Consider the following 23,428-nt stretch of genomic DNA (forward strand, 5'->3'; position numbering starts at 1 on the left):
ATTTCCCTCTCTTGTTCCCCATCTCAGGAAATGAGGCTATCTATTCAAACCAGAGGTTTAGAAAGCATTTCTGTCCCAGCCTCGTCCTTAGTTCCTCCTTCAAAAGGTATCCTAATGGTGTGTATTCTACAGTCTTCATCTCCACTGATGGAAGGCCAGACTACCATTCAATTAAAATTTTACTAGTCCTGAAACAGACTTTCATTGTCTTGTTAACAACTGGCATCCAAACCTGAGTAATTCAAGATATGAATTACTCCTTATGATAGAAATAGCCAAAATGATTAGGAACCTGACATCCTCTTCTATGTTATTAACTGAAACATGAACTTATTGGAATATGTTCAAATATCATCTCCATCTATATAAACTAAAGATCTGAGAAGAAGGAAAGAAATCCACTCACTAGACTATAAGTTTATAAGGAAAGAACATGGATTGCTTCTCTTCTCTCTACAAGAGAATTAATCTTTTCCAATGTCCAGATAAAAATATCCTGGGTCCAAGGAAACCACCTAGACTATAAGGCATAATAAGACAACAAGAGGCATGTGCAAATCTAGGTTCAAGAGCAGGAAAGCTAGCTTAATGAGAACGAGAAATTATACAGGAATAAACAACTTATTGAATCACTGTTGAGCTAATGAAAAACACTCTAGAGCAGAGACAGAAACCATGCTGGAGTAAACTGCCAAGGCAGCTGCTGCCCCACAATGATAAAGAAACAAAGAAGCAGTGTGAACTGAAAGCTGTACTGTAACCATATATACACTATGTACTATTTATTGAGTCTTCCAACACACTACTTGTTCCAAGGTCTTCATGAATTACAATGGATATCTGAGGCCCTTTCTCTCCTTTCCACCTGACCCAGTTCCCCAATTAGCTGGATAATACACATGATCTAAGCACATTTGTGGTTTTGTTTGTACTTGTGCATATACTCACACAGACATTTAAGTATATTTATGTAATATAAATATTGTATCTTAAAGGTTGCATTAAATGGCTATATATTTTTTCTGAAGGAAAAATGTGGTATACAATACACAAATATGAAAGTAGTTGCATATACAGCAATAAGTGATATATTTTTTGTTTCCAAATACCATAGTTTTTCTGAAATCATTAATGTAATATAGGCTATCCTTAACAAAAATTGAAGATATTAACAAAGATGAGTGTATTCCACCTTTGAGGGAAGCCTTTGGTAACCTGGAGTCCTACAAAGGACCTGTGACATAGACTTAAGTCCTGATTCTTTTTTAGAATAATTTCTACTGAGCTTGTAATGGTATTTGTATGATGTTTACCTTATTATCTGTTTTTCACAATGCTAGACATAAATCCATTAATTGAGTAAATATTTGTGAACACGTGCCAAATGCTGTCTAGATAATACAATACAAACAGTCAACAAGGCACAGTCTCCTTATTCAAGGAGTTTGCCCCGTAGCACCAGAAATCTGTACAGTACATGAGTTATGACTGGACTACAAAGAAGAACATCCACTGAGCTGGGGTGGCGTAGAGGTACATCAAAATCTTCTGAGGATGATATTTGTGCCCTCTGCGAAGGGGTGTCAGATGGCCCAGGAATCAAGGAGAAAGGAATGGAGGCCAATAGTGGGCAAAACTCCCTGACAGAATATGAAGAGCAGTTAAATATAATATTGTGTAAGCCAAGGACTCAGTGGGCATGGCACACTGTGAACTTTACTAAAAGAGTAAGAGAGAGTCAATAAAAAGTTTAAATTGATGTGTGATTTAAACTAACATAGGAATTACACTAAGGCATGATTTTGGAAAGCTACTGCTTTATGGAGAATAGATGGAAAGCGGAAAGAAAAAGAAAAGAATAAGGGAGCGTCAACATATGTGAGAGATATTAAGTGAGTAGAGTAGGACTTGCCGGTTACCGAATGCAGTGCACGAGATGAGGGAGAACTCAAAGCTGTTGAGGTTCTTGAAGTGTGCCCATTCTCTTGGAAGAGGAGGCCAGAATTGGATCTAGGCTCAAGGCTGTGCACTTACCTGCTTTTAATTGTTCTACAGCTCCAGACATTTGTGTTTTATTTTTATTTCCAACATCCTTCTGTCATATTTATTACCTTGGGAAATTGATTTGAACTTTGGATGCACTATGTTCTCAAGTATTGCAAAAGAATCAATTAGATTACTTTGGGATGAATTGCATTTTCTCCATAATTTATTACATGTTTCCATTTAATTCAAAAATTGGAGATCTTTATGTCTCTGGCATCAACAGCAGTCTAGCCTTCCAATTTGAGCTTCTGTTGTGTAAGAATGAAGCAACCTTGACTCCTGGCTCACAGTTAAAATGTCACAGAGAATTCTTGACAGATGTCTAAACACATGGATTAAAGAAAGGGTCAGTTCTCTAAAAGGTGTTTAAAGTTTTCTATGTATTAATTCCACTGCTAGCATTTCAAACAGCTTTTTCCTCTTTGTGCATCTCTTTCCTACCCGCATTGATAATGGCCTGCTCATCCCAGGCCCCTATATATACAACAGTAATTTCACCAGTACAATAGCACTCATCCCAAACTTCCTGCATAAGGAGAAGTCCTCTTTGAGTTCCAGAGAGATAGACAGGTGTTATGGAAATCTTGTACTGCTTCTAATGAGTTGGCTACTTGTCTGGTAATGCATGCAAGGAGGTAAGTCCAGCCAGGGACCTACACTGTGAGTACACAACCAAAAGCAAGTTAGTGCCGCCCCATTGTGGAGTATAAGACGCACTCTGCATAGGACACACTCAGGCACAGCAAGTGTGTGGCATCAGATGGGAGCTACTTGGGAGATGGCACTGCTGCAAATGTCCGGGAATAAAAATAACATTCTCTTGGAACTTTCCGGGACTCCCCAAACTAATCCAACTACTTCCCAGCTGCTGATTTTTTAAGTAGTAAAATAGAACAATGACCCATGGCTGTTGGTTTTGTTCAGCCCCGGGCTGTTTTCCTAGAAGCTCAAATGTTAAGCTCTTTATGCCAGAAACCTTTAATTGCATCAAATTCTGAAAAGTGGCTTCTGCAGCTCTGTTTTCTGGATCTTGTAAAAATCATTATCTTTGACTATAAGCCAAAACTTAACAATTACATTGTTCTACCAAAAGAGTTTTAAATTTATAGATAGTAGCAACAAATATTTTAAATATTTTTATATATTACAGCAAATAAGTATAGTACTAAGAAATAGCAATACATGGCATTTGTTAACTGCATCACAGAAAATATATACTACAATATGTATAATATATGTACAATATATGCATGCACAAGTGTGAGTTGTGAGTGGCATCTGGGCATATGTTCTTCACTTTGAATTTTTGTAATTATATCAAAACTATTGCCTGAAATGAAATAACATTACAAATATTTTCTAGCTTATATAATTACATATTTAGAATTAATTTTAAAGGATTGAATAAGAATATTCTGATTTTTTTCAGATTTCTGCTGAAGTTCCAAAGCTCAGAATGACAACAACTCCCTCCACTTTCTAGAAATCAAGCTAGACTCATCCTTGCACAGCATGTTAAAGATACATTTCTATCCCCAGTGACCTGCACACACTGAAAACCAGAGTTTGGCAAACTAGCAAATAAAATTTCAGGCATGTCTGCAAAGCTGTGAGTGTTTTGGCTTCCATTTGTCACTGGAGGAAGTTTCTCCATCTACCAATGAATAAAAACAAAGTGTCCCAGAAAACCACATTTAGAACTTGGGTTTTGAGAAACTGGCTATCTTTTCCTGCCTACTGCTTATTGAGCTCCAAAGGGGCACAGTACACAACTTCTAAAGAACCTGTCTTGGCCTTAGGCATTTGGAGGCATGCAGGAACCCAGGGTACAATGACAGCTTGTCTTGGGGTTTCTGTTGCTGTGAAGAGACACCATGACCACGGCAACTCTTAAAAAGAAAACATTTAATTGGGGCTGGCTTATACTTTCAGGGGTTCATTCCATTATAGTCATGGTGGGAAGCACGGCGGCCTGCCGGCAGATATGGTTGCTGGAGAGGAGCTGAGAGTACTACATCGTGATCCACAGGCAGCAGAAGGAGACTGTGAGTTACACTGGGCATAGTTTAAGCATAGGAGACCTCAAAATCCACCCCTACAGTGACACACTTCCTCCAACAACACCATACTTACTCCAAAATGGCCACACCTCTTAGTAGTGCCACTCCCTATAGGCTAAGCATTCAAACACAGGAGTCTATGAGGTCATTCCTGTTCAAATCACCACACAGCATAAGGCAAAAGGCAGAAGGCTGTCTAGAATCACTGGGGATTCCACAGTTAGAAGATCAGGGAGAACTGATTGTCCTTTCACACTGCAGCCAGATAAGTGTGTGTAAGTTCTCTGTGTATGATTATTCTGGAAGGTATCATAAACAAACTGCTCTAATGAATGGTCTACAGTTTAGGAGGGATCTAAGGGAAGAACTGTTAAAGATAGAAGGTAAGGCAGATTGCTCAAAGATCAGATAGAATTGTGAACACTCTGAAGGTTTCTATGGACATACCAGTAGGACCGCTAATGCGGTATAATGGAAAGCCCAAGTTAAGCAAGTTTCAAGTCATGTCTTCATACCAAGTGCTATAACCACGTGAATAATACAAAAAGCAAGCAAAGGAAAACTCTTCAAGTGCTAAGAGGAAGGTGAAATGACATGGAACTCCAAATTTAGAAGAATAATACAGCAACAGGCCTGTCCTACGGCCCTATCATTCAAAAGAATGTGACCCACATTTACCATTTACTGCATTTACTCATATTCAAGATGACAACACAAAGTGGCTCAAACAGACTTCACCCCTCCCATGGATCCCATGAGAGTTTCAACAATGCCAGGTCTTGAACAGTCACACAACGAATAAGGGTATTAGTGAGGAACCCTGTCAATAATGATCGGGAAAGTACACCCCCCCCTCTTTCCTTTCTTCTTCCTTCTTCCTTCTTTCCTCTTCCTTCCTTCTTACCTTCCTTTCTTCCACCTTCCTCCCTCCCTCCCTCCCTCCCTCCAAGACAGACCCAGCCAAGTAAATGAAGCTGAAAAGAAAGAGCAGCTTGAGACAAAGCCAAATACCATGAGTGGTTATAGAAGAAACTGCCTCTGGAACCATGGGCTACAAAAGTAGTCTATGACCTGAATGAAAGCTCTAAACACACTGATTACCTAATCAAAGAAAAGACTGACTAGGAACTGAGTCTCCTGACATAATTAAGAAACATCCAGGCTGCAACTAAGAATCACCATCGCACGAAGAACAAGGGAAATCACAACTCCAAGAGACAACTGACTCATGCTAATGATGCACAGGTCGGAATTATTTGACAAAGATTTTAAAGCAGCTGTCATTAAAAAAAAAAAATGCTTCCGTGGTCTTAGAAATGCTCTTCAGAGAAATTGAAAGAACTAGTTATTCAAGCAAATAAACCGGTGTTGTTTAAAAGAAAAGAATCATAGAACCAAAGGAAAGTCAAGTAAAAAAACGTGGCAAAGAGGAGAACAGAATTGACAGCGGATGCTATCAGTGAGCTCGAGAATAAATCAATAGAATTTACCCGACACCAAGAGCAGGCAGAAAATCTACTGAATGAAAAATTGAACAATTTTGAGGATCTGTGCACAGTAACAACAACCACCACAAAACCAACATTACACCAAGGACAAGGACAACAGACAGCAAGCTTGAAAGAATGTCTAAGAAGTACAGGCTGAAAACTATTAAATTGGGTGACAGGTACAGAGGCTCTAATTTTTAAAAATATGAGAAAACTGCAAACAGAATAAGCCTTCAAAATATACTAAATGTCTTAAAACTAAAATCAGAAGAAAAAAATATTAAGAGTGCTTTAAGCAAAATCACACCTGCCTATTTACAAACAAAAATAATTTGGATAACCTCTTACCTGAGTCTGTGGACACATGAAAGTGTGCAATGTTCTTGGAATGCAGAAGGAAAGGCTATTAACTGCCAATCCTATATTCAGCAAAACCAAACTACCCACTAGAAGTGAATGGAGGCAGTGAGGATCTGAAGACACTCTCGAATGAAGAAAACTAAGAGATTTCCCCCATCCTGCCCACTGTTAAAAGACTGGCCGAAGGAACATATTCAAAAGAAGGAATTATCAAAAAGCAAATCTTAGGACATCAGGACTGGGCATCAAGCCCACACTCAGTCAGTAGTCACAGAAAAGCTATTATCCAGTTAAGAGCTGCACTAATCACAGGAAAGGCATTTCACTTTCACCCTTCTATTCTTTTCTCTCCACGTTTGATTCTAGATGAATAACAAGACAGAGACAGGAGATGATGGATGGATAGAAGGTGGATAGACACACAGACAGACAGATGGATGGATGCATGGTGTGGTGGTTTGAAAGAAAATGGCCCCCAAAGGGAGTGGTATTATTAGGAGGTGTGGCTTTGTAGTAGTAAGTCTGACCTTATTGGAAGAAGTGTGTCACTGTGGAGGTGGGCTTTGAGGTCTCATATGGTCAAGATACTGCCCAGTTCTGAGTTCACTTCCTGTTGCCTGCAAGATGTAGAACTTTCAGCTACCTCCCCAGCACCATATCTGCCTGCATGCCACCATGTCCCACCATGATGGTAATGGACTAAACCTCTGAACTGTAAGCCACCACACTTAAATGTTTTCCTTTATAAGAGTTGCCAGGGTCATGGTGTCTCTTCACAGCAATAAAAACCCTAACTAAGACAGACTGACGGACTGACAGATGGACAGAGAGACGAATGGATGGATACATTGCTGTGGTAGCACTATAGGCTGTAATGGAATTGGCACCAAAATGCACAGCTGAAGATGAGGTAAGGGACAGGGAAATAGCAAACAGGGAATAAGAGACCCTCAAAGCTGAATATATATATAAAACCCTAATTTTCTGTGAGAGCCTGTATGAGTTCCTACACATAAAACTAACATGTAGTGGGCAGAGAAACCCTGTCTTGGAAAAAAAACAAACAAACAAAGAAACAAAAAACAAAAAACAAAAAAACTAACATGTAGTGGGTAGCTGTTCCAGCTTTTCTCCAGGAATTCCTGGAGAAAGTAGGATAACCGCTAAACAACATGTGGATCCCAACTGGAAATAAAGACCCTCTGTGAAACTGGAGGAATGATGGGCTTCACAACATTTGACTCTGGCTAGGTTCTATATAAACAGTATATGTGCGCATGTAAAGAGCAACCCCTTGGCCAGGAGTCTGTCTCTATAATCAACATTTACTCTTCAAACCAAAAACAATCGGCATAATAATTTGAAAATAGAATATAACCTAAAGATTGAACTCACAGAGGAAAAGATAAAGAAGATGCAAACACACTCAGTATGAAGTGAGCCTAGGGAGAATTAGTCATGGGAACGAACAAAATGGAAGCTGTACAGCAAACTCAAGCATACTACCTCCACACTACAAGCACGCGTCCTGCTGAGGTTGGGAGGTGGGGTCAGAAACAGAGAGCAAGAGAGGGAGAGAACCATGGAGGGAGAGAGAGAGAAACATCTAAAAAAAACATAACTCAGGAAATACAGAAAGTTTTCTGAATTTATATGGGACCATAAAAAGAATTTAATAATGAGATGAATTTATTTTAAAAGCATACTAAGACAAAATTACAACCTAGTAGAATAAATTGGTAGCCACATAGTGCATCTAAGCAGATTTTGAACAACAAGGACCAAAAATAATTCAAGTCAAAGTCACGTTACTGGTTGAGAAGGAATACTACAATGGTCTTCTGAGTTACTAAGAAGCACGGGTGTCCCTGTACTCAGTGAGACCTAGGGAGTTCAGGCAGAAAAGACCACTGCTGAACTAAATGTCCTCTTGTGTGGGATTGGTGACCTTCTATAAGGAGCCTGAGGACACACTTTACCCATACCACATGATAGTGGTGCACAGTGAGCGGGCACCTTCTCAAAGCCCAACGCTGCATCTGGTAGCCCGTTTCAGACTTCCCAACCTCCAGAAGTGTGAGTGATAAACTTCTGATGTTTGTAAGTCACCTAGATGGTGGTTCTTTTACAGAAGCCACAACTAACTTACAGAAACAAACGTAAGCACAGATGCGATCCTTGAAGTTGAGAGTCTTCCAGAGTTAAGCAAGAAAAAAGAAGAGCCAGAGTCAAGGAAGAACTGAGCCCATGAATCAGAAAATCAAACTGCATTTAATGAACCTTTGACAAAGGCAACACTAAAAAAGAAATTTGTAATTATACTCTTAAGTACAAAGAATACTCCAAGCAAAGAGATAGGGAAGAAGATCCTTTTATAAAGGACGTTTTTTTTTTTCTTTGCATGCTGCTTTCTAATTTTCTACATTCTTTGGATTTCTTATAAATACGTGCTGTTTCTATGAAATAGGAGTACTCACGGTTTTAACTTTTAACATAGAAACTGTGTGCTGGGAGCTCATTGAAGTTCTCCCCTTGTCTCATTGTTCACCCTGTTTCTCTTTGGTGCCACACCACCACTGCCTGGTGACACTAACAAGCAATAAAATAGAAACAGAGATCTGAGGGTGTGCTGAGAAATCTAGGACAACTACCTCGTAAAATGAATGGAATTTTATTGTGAATAATTGAGAGCTGAGCATCCTGGGGGATAATGTATCAATTTTATGATTTTTTTGTTTGCTCTTACAATTGATTCCTTTTATTGGAAACGGATTTTTTTCATAAATTTTCTAATTACAGTTTCTCCACTTTCTACTCCTCCTAGTTCCTCCCCACCTCCCTCTTAAAAGTTCTACAATCTCCCCAGTGGCCAGAGTAAAGGGCTGTGTCAGATCCAGCTATCTCTGGGTCCTCCCCACCTTCTCTCTTAAAAGTTCTACAATCTCCCTGGTGGCCAGAGTAAAGGGCTGTGTCAGATCCAGATGTCTCTGAGTCCTCCCCACCTTCTCTCTTAAAAGTTCTATAATCTCCCCGGTGGTTAGAGTAAAGGGCCATGTCAGATCCAGCTGTCTCTGGGGGTTAGAAACAGAGCTGGTACCCATTATGCCTTTGTTTTAAGAAGTGCATTCCAGGTCGGGACTCTGAATCCTGAGAACACATTCTCTTCCCTGTGCAGTCACTTGCTCCTCTGCAAGGTGGATGCCAACTCTCTTTCCTACCACACTCTGAGTGTGAGCTGAGGAAAGACCAAGCTGATAGAAGGATGTTCCCTACATTGGAGAGTAACGTCATCAGTGGTCATGTCACTTGTACTTTGGTATAGACCCTCTAACAATTTAATAATATTGAAAGTCTGAAGTCCAACTGTGTATGCTCTTCTATTTGCTGTTTTTTTTTAAATCAGTAAATAAGCTTGTGCTTGCCAAATTCTCCTGCAGTCCTGAAGTGTAGGAAGCTGCCTTTGATAGCACATTTTCCACTGTTCCCTGTTTTGATAACATCATGGTTAGATATTGGTCCTAGAGGATGCTCTCACAGCCCTGTCACTGATGTCAAGTGTTTCCCATATGACATTACAACTGTGAGGCCTCCATTCTAATCATTTTTGTAATAGTCATCTATTTATCAGAGATAAAAATACAACAGTGGCCAGGCAGTAGTGGTGCATGCCTTTAATCCCAGCATTTGGGAGGCAGAGCCAAGCGGATCTCTGCGAGTTCGAGGCCAGCCTGGTCTACATAGAGAGATCCAGGACAGGCATCAAAATGACACAGAGAAATCCTGTCTCAAAAAACAAACAAACAAACAAACACAACAGTGCCATAGAGATAAAATAGGTAGCACATTTGACATAGTCTCAGCCCTCACCTTTCTCCATTTGGTCTCTGCATATGGAACTTTGCATAAACTATTGTACAAGATGATGCCAAAGTCACAGGAGACTTTGGTCTGGATTTAAAACCTCATTTCACACCATTTTGCATTTTTTTCACATTATGATACCAGTCATTCCAAAATTCTGATTCAGAGGCAAAAACTGTGCTACAGCTTCCCTCAACAGGGCTGTCAACAAATCTGGCAAATACCAGCCATACCAAAGCCTAGTCTTTTGACAGTATGGTGGTACAAGGGACCCAGAGGATCTTTGTTGGCTTTCTGTCACTAATGAAAGCCTAAGACAATCATTTTACAGAATACACATTCATTGTGGCTCAAGGTTTGGGAAGTTTTAGTCTATGATCAGGTGGCCCATTGCTTTTAGGTCTCTACAGGGTGTTCTGGATAGCAACGCTGGGGACACACTGTGGAGCAAAACTGCCCATCTTAATAAAAGGAATGAAATGGACTGTCCAGGGTCCCAAAATACCCTTTGGAGCACACCCAATGACATAATGGTACACCCCCAAAAATATATGACCCAGTAATGCCAGGACATGTGAGGATTACATTTTATTGCAAAGAATGAGTGTTGCTTTATATAAATTATATATAAATGTGAGCAAGTTAAGGGCTAAGTAGGAAGATCACATCCTGGATTAGCTGGGTTAATCCTAAATGGAGCCTAATTAGAGATAACCAAGCCAGTTTAAAGACAGAAGACAAGATGTAACAAGACCACAGAAGCAAAGGCCAGGGTCACTAATCAAGGAACACCTGGTGCTATGTTTCTCTAACATGGTGGTCCCTTGTTGACAACCTTGAAGTATGTTTCTGTCCATTCATCTCAAAAGCATATAATGCTATGCTCACAGAGGCTTGAGCAAGGAGCTGTCTAAAGCTGACCTGGTAAGACATGTCACAGGCTATATAGCAAGGACATGTACAGTAAAGGATCCCCAGGGCCCTCCAAAGTCATGAAACTAATATGACAATGTTTTAGGGATAAGTTGACAAGCAGAAATGTACTTGAAAATGGACAAGACCCAACCATCTTATACCCTTTGCTTTTTGTTATTACAAAGGCCAGCAGAATTGGTAAGAAGTAATCACTTGGGTGCCTTACCAATGAAGATAACTAACTTCTTTTTCATTCTATGCCTTCAACAGAATTTTTCAAATAGTTTCTCAGCCAACTGCAAGATCTAGTAAAAGTAAGGATGTAAGAGGTAAAGAAACATCTCAAGGACTCGAGAGTTGGCTCAGCAGTTGAGTGCACTGGTTGTTCTTCAGGGGTTCCAGGTTTGGGTTCCAGCATCCACATGATGGCTGACAACCATCAATAAACCCAGTTCCAGGGAATCCACCATCCTTTTCTGACCTTGCTGGAAACTAGGAGCATGTGTGGTGAACATACATGCATGCAGGCAAAACACTAATGCATATAAACTAAAATAAATAAAATGCATTAAAGAATATCTCCTTTCAAATTATTTTATTCACCATAATCCCCTAATTTCATTCTGCCCCTTAACAGCCCATTATCCATAAAGAAAGTGATCCTGCCTGCTCATTCTCAGCTCCCGGCTGGCTAGTGTTCCATGGCTGTTTTCCGTCATTTGGGTTACAGACCAAGCAGGGGAGAATAATATTTTCAGACCAGAAGTTGTTGGGGGGTGATAAATGGCCACAGTTACAGGCTATGTTCTGTGAAATCATGTCATTCAATACTCATTCGGGTTTTCTAATTTCTTCAATCAAAGCACAGAACATCAACCAAATTATATAGCGTTGACCCCGGTGTCACAGAGACAAAATAGGTAGCACATTCAATGTGGACTCTGTCCTCACCTTTTGCTTTTTAGTCTCTGGCACAGGAAACTATGCAGACAGGGTTGTAAAAAACAATGCCAAAAGTCACCAGCAGAATTTGGTTTAAAATCAGAGGCATCACTCTGTATCATGTTGTGCTTAATTCACATTTATGATAGCATCCATTCTGAAATTCTAATGCTAAAACCAACCAGCAAGGATTTCTAAGGTTCATATGAAATGAAATGGGGAACATTTTAGCAACAAATATTCAGAACCTATCCCAAGCCACTGTCTTGGGGAGTAAATAGTTTGGATTTGTTGTCGAGGTGGAGTTTGCTTGTTTTTGAGACAGTCTCACTAAACAGCACAGGCTAGCCTTGGACACACATCTTCCCACCAGTGTTTCCCAGGCACTGGGATCACAAGCATACACTGCCAAATCTGCCTTAGCAAATGTTTTCATTCCTCAAGTTTCCTAGGTGGCTCAGGTGTTCACAGAAGTCTGCAACACACTGCCTGGGCACATGGGAAGGCATCTACGGCATGTCTGCTCTGCTGTGACCGGCAGTCTCTCCTGGACCATGTTCAGGACATAAACTCCAGTAGAGGAGGCCACCGTGGATATTACAGATCTGAAGTAGATGGAATCAAGCTCCCTGTACATTCAGCTCATCATTTTTCAACCTTCTCCTTCCTTCTTGGCTTGAGGTTTTCTTATAACAGTCACACAAGTGTCTTCAACATATTTCAGGAAGGAAGGAAGGAAGGCAAGAAAGTAATACCACACATCCACGGGAAGAATCAAAACCTAACGGAAAATAGGGCTTTTAAATTATGTGCATCAGATACTTTGGAAATCTCATTCCATTTACTCTCACAGCCACACTCAGAGGTGATTTCCTATCAGCAGCCTGGTTCCTCGGGTGAAAACTGCTCTCTACTTAGAAGGCTGGGTAACTTCTAGGATTCCAAAAGCAGAATGGAGACAAAAAGCGGGACTTCCATAATCCCACGCTGAAAGAGGAGCTCTGATATGACAGAAGGGACAGGGAATCCAACAAAGGCCTTTTAAAGCCTCCCGTGAAGTAACTGAACAGAAAAGACCACCGGGACTTCTGTCTCAAACAAAGAGATAGATCTGGATGCAGACACCATTGAGAACACAGGAGCCTGGAGGAGGAAAGATGACCCCATCAGCAAACTGCTTCCCAGGTTCCCATCTGGTAAAAAGGCTGCAGTTTTGCCCCATTATTCAGAGGCCCTTTCTCAAAATCCCTGAACTATGTGGAACCCCCATGGATGCCTTTCTAAGGACTAACAAACAACAGGACATATCAGGCAGCTGTTTCCAGGGAATCTCGGCAGGTGGCTGCCCCTGAGTAGCAGTGACACTGTGCTGGTGTACCAGCCAGCCTGAGTGCAGTCCTCTCCTCAGAAAGGCTATGTGCTGAGGGGGCAGCACTTAGGGCTTCATACCGGAGGCTGCTCCCAGCTGAATGGACAGTAAATAACATAATGACTCATTAAAAGCAGGCACATGAAGAAGACACTTGATTCTGTAGGCACATTAGGAGGGACAGGCTCCGTCAAGGAAGATAAAGGGATCAAACCTGAAAAATGCGCGGCAGTTAGTCCTAATTTGGAAAGGAGGTAAAAAGATGTCAGCTGGCGAAAGGGTTTTTAAAGCCTGACTTTGAAGATGGGACAGTTATGAGATTGCAGAGTACAGTATTTGTGAGGTCCTTTTATGTGCTGCTGTTACTCATTTCCTTTAATGTTCAAACACTCTTATTAAAACAAATCTTGATAAGAATTTCCATGGCCCTCGTCCCAGAAATAATCAGGACACAAAAGGCCTCAGGTATTCATGGACATCATCATTCTTTTTATTACCATTTCTATTATACAAGGACGGGAGAATGAACCCATCCCAGGACACAGGTACTCAGCCTTCATAATGCAAAATACACTGCACCAGGCTTCTTACAGGAGAGGGAGGAAAGAGGAAGCAGAGACGAGGAGAGCCCCCTGCCTTCTCCTCAGTGGGGTGCCCATCTGGGGCTCACACAGATATAGTTCCATCTCCAGGGCAAATCCACTAACTGTGTAGCTGACTGGTGAGAAGTCTTTTTGTTTTTTTTTAACTGTTTTTGTCCAGTTCACTTTAGTTCACCCCCCCCCCCTTTGTTTCTTTACTTCATGACTTTGGTTCTTTCCGCCACCAGACTCTGTGGGCACGGCTGGAGAAATTCCCTGTTAGTCCTATTGTAAGAGTATCAAAGATCGCAGATCTACACAACCTTGAGTGTGTGGGGGGGGGAGAAAAAAAGAAAGGGGGGAGAGGGGGAGAGAGGAGGGAGGAGAGAAAGAGAGAGGAAAGAGAGGGAGAGGAGAGGGGGGGAGAAAGAGAGAGGAAAGAGAGGGAGAGGAGAGGGGGGAGAAAGAGAGGGAGAGGACTGGGGGAGAGAGACAGAGACAGAGAGAGACAGAGAGAGACAGAGAGAGAGAGAGAGAGAGAGAGAGAGAGAGAGAGAGAGAGAGAGAGAAGAGAGTCCATGTAGAGATCAGAGGTTGAAGGCCACGTCTTTATCTCTCACCACCTGAGTTTTTCAGACGAGGCTCCCACTTAACCTAGCTAAACTGGCTGATCTGAGAGTGCCAGGAATCTTCGTGTCTCAGTTTTCCTAGTGTTGGGATGACAGATGTTCAGAGTTAGTCGTCACACCTGGATTTTGGGGTGGGTGATAGAGATCCTAACTCAGTGTACATCAAGCCCTCTACCAGCTAACCCAGGCCCAATCTTCATATTCTTTAAAAAAATAATTTTACTAATTCTCTGAGAGTTTCATGTAATGTATTTTAGTGACATTTATACTCATAACTCCTCCGTGATCCACCACCACCTCTCTAGCCCCCTCCCCCCCACTTTGTGCCCTTCACTTTAGACTAACCTATCAACTTCAACATGTGCTGTCCTCATGCTCCTGGGTTGGGACTGTCCATTGGAGTATGGTCAACCTACTGACAACCGTTCATAACTCCTTAATGAGAGGTGGAGCCTCATGAGTCGCTTCCCACTCCATGATACAATGTTGACTGGCCTGATCTTGCCCAGGCAAGCATAGCCACTGTGAGTTCGTAAGTGTGGCGCTCCTGTCCTGTCGAGAAGACCCTTTTACTCAGGTCCTCCCAGACCCCTGGTTGTTACAGTCTTTCTGCCCTCTCTTGATCTTCACATTCTTTAAAGAAGATATCAACACGCGAAATGTTCACTGAATGGCACTCACTCAAAGTAACGCCAGTAAGTAATTACAAAGAACCACTCCATGAAAGATGAGAAATAAGAATTTTCTCTTCCCACCTTACAACCAACCCAGAGTCCCATGTCTCACAGCCATTTGGTTCCTTTCAGTTGGTATTTCCCAATGTCCCCTGGGTTGGCATTTTTTTTTTCCGCTTTTCTATCATCACTTGTAACCTAAGTCTCTTCCCCACCTAGAAGGCTGCTGCACTGCCCTCTGCTGGTAGATCAGCGCACTGCGCACCATAGCTGAGCCTGATACTCTGAATGGAGTCTGAGCTGTAATCTACAGTATTCTGCACACACTCAGTTCCCTGGCATGGACTCTGTTGTGGACAATGGCCTCATCTGATCTGAAATGCTACTCTCTTGAGGACACCTTAGTCATTTAAGATTGCACTGCCTGTGATTGACAGCAGTTTACTGAAAAAATGGAGCCTCCTTGATTCCTTGTAATTGGTTTTGGTTTTGTGTTTGCCCTTCCTTCTGAACCCCATGCAGATCAGGATGAGGGACTTCCATGGAAAAAGGGCTCCGTGGTTAAGAGTACTTGTTGCTCTTACAGAAGACCAAAGTTTGACTCCCAGCACCCTCAGGATGGCTAACAGCCATTTGTAACTTCGGTTCCAGGCCACCTGATGCTGTCTTCTTACTTCTGGGGCCACCACACACACACAGAGTGCACATACACATTCAGGTAAAAACACTCACATACCTAAGGTAAAATAAAGTAAACACATATTTTAAAAAATAAAAATAAAAAAAGTAAAGTGAGCATGGCTGCAGAAATCATTCGATACCCAGGTGTCATTCAAACTCAAGGGAAAGATCTTGCTGCCTGGGGCCAGATCATTCTTGCCTTTCAAGACAGGGGTAACTAAATACCGAGACTCTCTGATGCTGCCCACTGATGGGCCAAGCTGCTTCAATGGGAAATGAGGAGAAGGATTATTCCTCCAATTTCCAAGGTTAGACCCTAGAATCCATCTTTCTTCAGCTAAGCAGAGACATTTAAACAACTAATTCCAACAGCAGTCTAGATGCTAGTGTCTTCCCACAGCTATTGTAGATAATTGTGTTAGCCAAAATTGTTCTCTAAAGTAAACTGGACTATTTCTTTAAAATTGTAATAAAATTATTAGTAAGGAATGTGGAGTAGTTGTCCCTCAGTTTGCCATGCTTCCAAAATGTGTTTCTACTATGCAAAACAATATCTTCCGGACAGGACAGGACTGCTGCATTCACAGACCCACAGCAGCCTAGGCTGCCTACAAGAGAACTATGCAAGATCAAGCCAGTCAACATTCCATCATGGAGGAAGAAGAGGCTCATGAGTTCCCTCCGCTCGCCGAGGAGCTGGGGACAGTTGATGACTTCTGGAGAAGGAAGTCAGCTTTCTTTGAGGATGCGGCCCTAGTAGATGGACCGTGCTCTAGTAGATAGTGGTACATCCAGGAGTAAGTGGGCAGCACAAGCTGGGGCTGATGGGTTATTCAAAAAAAGAGGAACGATCGCTGAAGGAGTCAGGGTGGTGGAGGTGTGGCTAGTAGGAGTTGGGAGGGTGGGTAGGAAGTAAATATGATCAAAATGCATTGTACAAAATTCCCAAAGAATTAATACAATATTATATTTGTAAAAGGTGTTCTGACATTTCCAGGTGAAGCAGACGTTCTCTTGATATTGTGTTTGCTCTTTGTTTTTCTGTCATCAAAGAAAAGTAAGCCTGAGGAACATGAGCCATGGAGAACTTTGCAGCTCTCAAGGTAGATATAAGTGCTGCCAATGCCACTTCACCGGCATCTCTGGCCCGGAAGACTGATGGGAAGAGAAATGTGTGTCTAAAAGTTGCTGTACCCTCAACCTCCATGTGGCAGTTACCCTCCTAAGTCAAAGCCTAATCACAAGTCTAGGGCTCAGACTTCCTTATTTTATGAGTAGATCAGAATAAGCAAAAGATTACTCCATTAGCATCTTCAGTAAGACAAAGCTACCTCTCTTCTCTCCCACCCTGACTGAACGTTCATGCTATAAGATAGGCTTGCTCAGAATAATCTGTTCTTGATCAAAAAAGGAAATTCCACAAGGTAAAGTAATAGGATCTTAACTCTGAATTTGCCTTTGCTTAGAAGGTACAAGACTACTGAATTGTAAGTCTTGCTCAGAATAATCTGTTCTTGATCAAAAAAGGAAATTCCACAAGGTAAAGTAATAGGACCTTAACTCTGAATTTGCCTTTGCTTAGAAGGTACAAGACTACTGAATTGTAAGTCTTTGGTTTCAGTTCTGTTTCAGTTACTTTTTTTCATTGCTATGGATAAAATCCTTAACTGAAGCGACATAAGGAAGGGAAGGTTAACTGTGGCTCCTGATTTCAGAGGATCCATCCATCATGACGGCAAAGGCAAAGCAAGTGCTTCAAGGTAAAGAGAACACATGGCAGAGGTCCTTGCATCCCAGACAAACCAGGAAGTCAGTGAGATTGGACAGGAAGTTGTGTAACCTTCAAAGGCCCACTCCTACAGGTCAGTTTCCGCCAGCTAGGCTCCACATGCCAAAAGACATGAACAGTGAACACTCCCAAAAGTGTCACCACATGGAGACCAAGAGCTGAAACCAGGAAACTATAGGGAACATTACAATTCTAAACCGCAACAGTTTTGTCTTAGTTTGTTTGATTAGGTTTGTTTGGTCTTGTAGGGTGTTGCTGATGTCATGCTGCTGCTGTTGTTGGGAGACAGGACCTTCCTATGTAACTCAGGCTAGCCTTGAACTCATAATCCCTCTGCCTCCTGTTTCAAAGTCCTGAAATTATAGGTGTATATCACCACATTTGGCTTTTTAAAAAATGAATTAGGATTCAACAAAAGTGAGTTGCTTAGGAAGAAGAGATTTTATTAAATTTTGAACTATTTCAAGCATACAAAAATGATCTACCTTTATGTAAGTATGAGGAATATTTCTAAAATATTACATTAATAATATTAACATTTAAGGACACTAAACTGCAACTGTGATTTCAAGTCTTTTCAAATGACGTAAAATACTTAAAATACGGTTCTAGTAGTAGCCCAGTCTCGCTTCTCTCCCTGCAGGAGGAGCACCTCTCTGAGGCGGGTCTGTCTTCATGTATGCTTTTGGTGTTTGCCTCATACATAAGGACTCATCATCACACTGCCTGTGTGCTCTGGTGTCACGTGCCTCCACAATATATAACCCATAGCAACATACGATGATTAGCTCAATTAAGTGCGATCCACTACCTAACCCTCTAATATTTTAAAGCAAACACCTCATTTTCCAAAAGTCAGGCTAATGCTCAACTGTGTAAGAAAATGGGACTTGCTATCTGACTGGGATGGTAAAGGGGACTCCCCCAAATTGTCCAGAACTGTTTCCATGCAGAGTTCATTTATTTCCCATCCTACTACCATTATCATAGCGTGAAGATTTCTTTATCTCAATCCTTCAGCCTGCATTTATATAAAGTGCAATTTATACAGTTCAATTTTAACAAACACGTCACGTCTTCTTTCTAAGCAAAAACCACTATCCTTATCACTACATTTATATTATTTCTTTCCAAAATCAGAATATAGGTTCAGCTAAAAAGTTTAGGTTCTTCTTTTATCATTGATTTTCTGTTAAAACCTCATTTTCTATCATGTAAGTGTCGCCACATATTTTTCCCAAGATCTACAAGTTCACCTAGTTAACATTAAGGTTCACCTAGTTAACCTTACAAATAGGTACACAAGAAATAAACCATAATAAAAGAATGGAGAGATGTTTTACCCTAATTAATTTAGCATGGCTTTGTCTAATTTAGTAATAATTTATGTTTCTGATGAGTCACTATTTTTTTTTTTTTTTTTTGGTTTTTGCGAGACAGGGTTTCTCTGTGTAGTTTTGAGCCTTTCCTGGATTTCGCTCTGCAGACTAGGCTGGCCTCGAACTCACAGATCTGCCTGGCTCTGCCTCTCGAGTGCTGGGATTAAAGGCTTGCACCACCACCGTCTGGCCTGATGAGTCATTCTTATACCTTTTCAGAGAAGCCATTAAAAACAGTTCTGGAGGTTCTTCATGCATTGCACTCTAGCAAAAATTAGTTTGCTCTATAAATGCTGCTACATAATTGAGAGTTTCAGAATTTGGTATATGGTCCAACATCAAGAGGATGACATGACACAGAGTCACATCCCTCCCGAAACTTAAGGAATCCAAATCTAGGTTTTCCTCATACAGCCATATTTTGTAGTTACCTGGCCCATGTGCACATGAGTTTTGCCTTTATCCACATTAAATCAAAGTGCCCTTTACAAGAGCAGTCATGAGGCCTTGTATTTATTAGTGGCTGCTAATGCAGGATGCCTAATGCTTAGCAAATAGCGGTGCTACAGTAAAAAATAAAACGAATTCGATTTTGAGACAGATGGTCCAATGTTCTTTCCCTTCAAAATATTTCATCAGCTGCTGTTAAGATAGATTTGATGACAACAGAGTCATCTGTCTATAGAGAAATAATAACGCTGATGTTCCATTTGATGTTGTAAGCAGACCAACACTGGTGTATTTGCTAATCAACTAAATTCAGTATTTTATAGTGAAATGTAGCATGGTCCTAAGAACACACTTGCCAGTTATGTACATTTTCTGTGCATCAGTTTCCTCTTATTTGAAATAATAGTTATTGTATAACTAGGAAGAAGTTACCATAGGTAAGCTTATTTCCCAGTAGTCTTTAATAAATGTAAGGTATTATTGTCTTCATACCAAACTTTCCACACAGAAGCACCCTCTATTCTTTTAAATAATAGTTTTCCTCTAATTTTTATGGCTCCTCCTTAGCTTCCACCTGCCCCATCACCAATGTCATTTCAGTACCCCTTAATTATTGACTCCAAAATATTTATCTTCACCTAGAACTGTGCAGAGGATCCATATATTTGTTGGTCCATACATTGCTTCTCTTGTATTCTATAATGCTCTCTATACTTGTTTTCCTTTTTAACCTTACCTCACAGCTACAACATACATACACACATCTATGGTGGCTGCTTACCAGTGCCTGCCATCCTCTCACATTGTTTCAACTTGGAAAGAAGCAATGGCTGTCATTTGGGAGCTTTTTATGTAATGAAAATCCACTCACTTATCCCTGATAACTACTCTAGAGTCATAATTACCCACCCATTCAATTGAGAGCAAAGAAGTTAGTGATGAGCTGGAGAGATGAGTCAATGATTATGACCATTTGCTGCTGTTGCACAGGACCCATGTTTGGTTTTCAACACCCATCATGAGCAGTTCACAACTGCTTGTAACTCTAGCTCTAAAAGGATTCAATGACTCTGGCCTCCAAGGACATCTACATTCACATACACACATATCCACACATAAACATACACATACACATAACTCTAAATAAGTAACTTAAAAAAGAAATTAGTGATTTAATCAAAGCCACATCTTTGCAAAGGGAGCCATAACTGGAAATAGGAAGTACAGCAAAATGTGTCATAAAGGCATTGGAATACAACATATCAGACCTTGAACTTAGCACTATTCCCACTCCTGATTTCTCCAACGTCCTTAGTCATGGCACCTTTTGTTCTGGTCTACCACATCACAGGCTACCATCAACTTTGCAGGCCTTTTTATGATTTGCATCATATATTTCATCGTGCATTCAATACTGGAGAACTTTCTTTCATAATGCATCCCAGATATAAGATAGATTTGATGACAACAGAGTCATCTGTCTATAGAGAAATAATAACGCTGATGTTCCATTTGATGTTGTAAGCAGACCAACACTGGTGTATTTGCTAACCAACTAAATTCAGTATTTTATAGTGAAATGTAGCGTGATCCTAAGAACACACTTGCTATTTATGTACATTTTCTGTGCATCAGTTTCCAGAACATCCCACCTTTCTTCACTTCAGATGCACACTCCAAAGCAATCTCTCTAAAATTCTCATACTTCTGAGCTCTAGGCAATAGACTAGTTTTCACATTGTCTGTTATTTTTCAAAGTGTGCCAGAAAAATCTGTAGCACCTACTTTGGTTTTCTTTAAGTTGTTTTGGAAGAAATATCACCATTCTAATATCTCCTCGTGTTTTCAAATGTCATTTTAATCTCTCCCACACTGTGGGTGATTATCCATTTCATGAAAAACCTCAATCACATACAATTAGCAAGGAGACATAGGTCTAGTATCATCCAGGAATGATCATGGGCTTACAGAACCTCTGTACAGATGGATATGTGGGGACTCAATTGAATGTCAATACAAAAAGTGTTTTCTCATTACAGAAAAGAAGCCAAAACTTGCCATCCAATTACCTAGCCTTCATGGATTTTTGAGAATTCAGGAAGATAGAAAAGCTTATAACTCTTCTTATAAATAGAAAGATAGATTTCTGAGAAAGTCTTAGGGTTTCTTTGGAAGCAAAGCAATGTGACTAGAGGGACTTAATGTAGAGAATATGTGAGCATACAGGGCTAAAGGAGGGGACAGAATGAGATAGAGTGCTGTGATGGCAAAGGGCTGGACTCCTCAGGAAGTGTGCAGACTCTTGACCTTATATGGTCAAGACGATATCTCCTGGCACCAGAGTTAATTGAGCACCTCTGAAGTGACTCAGGACAACATATTAAACAGTCATGTGGATAGTAACAAGCAAGTGAGAGACTATAGAAGAAAGAATATACTTCTAAGGCAGGAACTGGGCTAGAACAAAGAGAAAGTTTTCAATAGGAAAAACTGTACAAAGGAGGGTTTCTTCTATGTTGTATACTGTAGGAGTTGGGAGTCGTTGCATAGCGTGAAATTTCCTGCGCATGCTGGGTTTCATGGAGTTGTACACACCATTTGATGTATTGTTATCATCTTTAATCTCTTCCCAGGGTTATATATTTTAGTATTTGTGATGGTCAATGTTAGTTGTCAACAGAATCTAGAATCACCCGGGAGATGTGCCTCCTGTTATGTTTATGGAGAGTTATCTTGATGGCATTAATTGAGGTGGGAGGTGGAAAGACCCATCCACCATGGGTGACATCATTCCCTAGATGGGTCCTGGACAGTATAAGTAGAGAAAGGGGGCAAAGTCTTTCTGTCTGTTTCCAGCATGTAGCTGCCATGTGACCAGCAGCTTTAAGCTTATGCTGCTTTAAATCCCTACCATGATACAATATTCTTGAACTGTGAGTTAAAACTAACTCTTTCTCTCTCAAAATGCTTTTGTTAGAGTATTTTATCACAGCAATAGAAAAAGAAACTATAACAATATATAACAGGGTCCTCAAACCTTAGTAGTCCTTGAGACCTTAGCACAACTGATTCCATGATGGAAGTGCCCTTCAGGCTGTAAATCTCAGCACATAGACAGCACCACTTGCTGAAACTAAAACCAAAACCTAATCCACTGAATCCATATAGTTCTGGGAAAGTCTCAAAAGTGTACTAATCATGCCTTTTAGCTTCTGTAGTTCTGCTGCTGGCTAACTGTTCTTGTTAACTGAAGTATTTAATCCAGAATATGATTTTTGCTTAAAAGCTCATTCTGAAAGAAACTCAGGGATCCCAAACACACAGTGTAGTTGTCAACTGCTAATAAAGACTTTCTATTGGCTTAAATTCATGTCCAAGCAGTCTTCTCTAGTGAATAACCCACAACAAATATTATAAGAGCTAGAGCTATAAATTTGTCATATTAGATTGCCTCTGTACCTGAACTGTTCTAACCAGTGGTGTTTGTGTGTGTGTGTGTGTGTGTCCAGGGAGTATTCCCAGGCTCCCTCTTTGCCAACTGGCATTCTACATATGCTAATTTTACAGCCTTTGTGTAGTGTCTCAGGACCTCTCTCTTAGTCTTACTCTCCTGCCTCAAAGAAACCTTGACCTCCCTGCACTTCTGGCCCCACTTAACAGGTAGGAGATGATCCACCTGCCTTGGCTTTGGAGAAAGCTCTGAAGCAAAGAAACAGAGGAAGTAATGACCAAGTTGTTTACATAAAGAAGACTACAATGTCCCCAGAGTCTACGTAAAAGAAACTGCCCTGTAAAAGTATAATTTTAATTGTGATATTACTAATTTTGAGATTGATATTTTTGTTAGACTTTCATTTCATGTATTATTGATTAGTAAATAATAGTCATATATATTTAATACAACACAATGTTTTGATCTGTGGAATGACTCAACCAATTGAATTAGCATATCAATTACTTCACCATCAGTATTTTCTTGTGGTGAGAATATTGACACCTTTGGTCCTTTTTGTCCTAAGTATTTTAAGGTTTCAGATACTTTAACCGAATGGTTCAAACAATCTTAAACCCTCAAAAAAAATAATATTAAATAAGAGCAAGTAACTACACCTCTACTCAAAACTCTGCTGTCTAAACAACAGCAGATGATTCTGAGAATTTCAATTCCCTGAAATTGGTAATGTGTGTCCTAACATCAGGCA

The sequence above is a fragment of the Peromyscus eremicus genome, chromosome 6 (assembly GCF_949786415.1).
Source record: "Peromyscus eremicus chromosome 6, PerEre_H2_v1, whole genome shotgun sequence".
NCBI lineage: Eukaryota > Metazoa > Chordata > Mammalia > Rodentia > Cricetidae > Peromyscus > Peromyscus eremicus.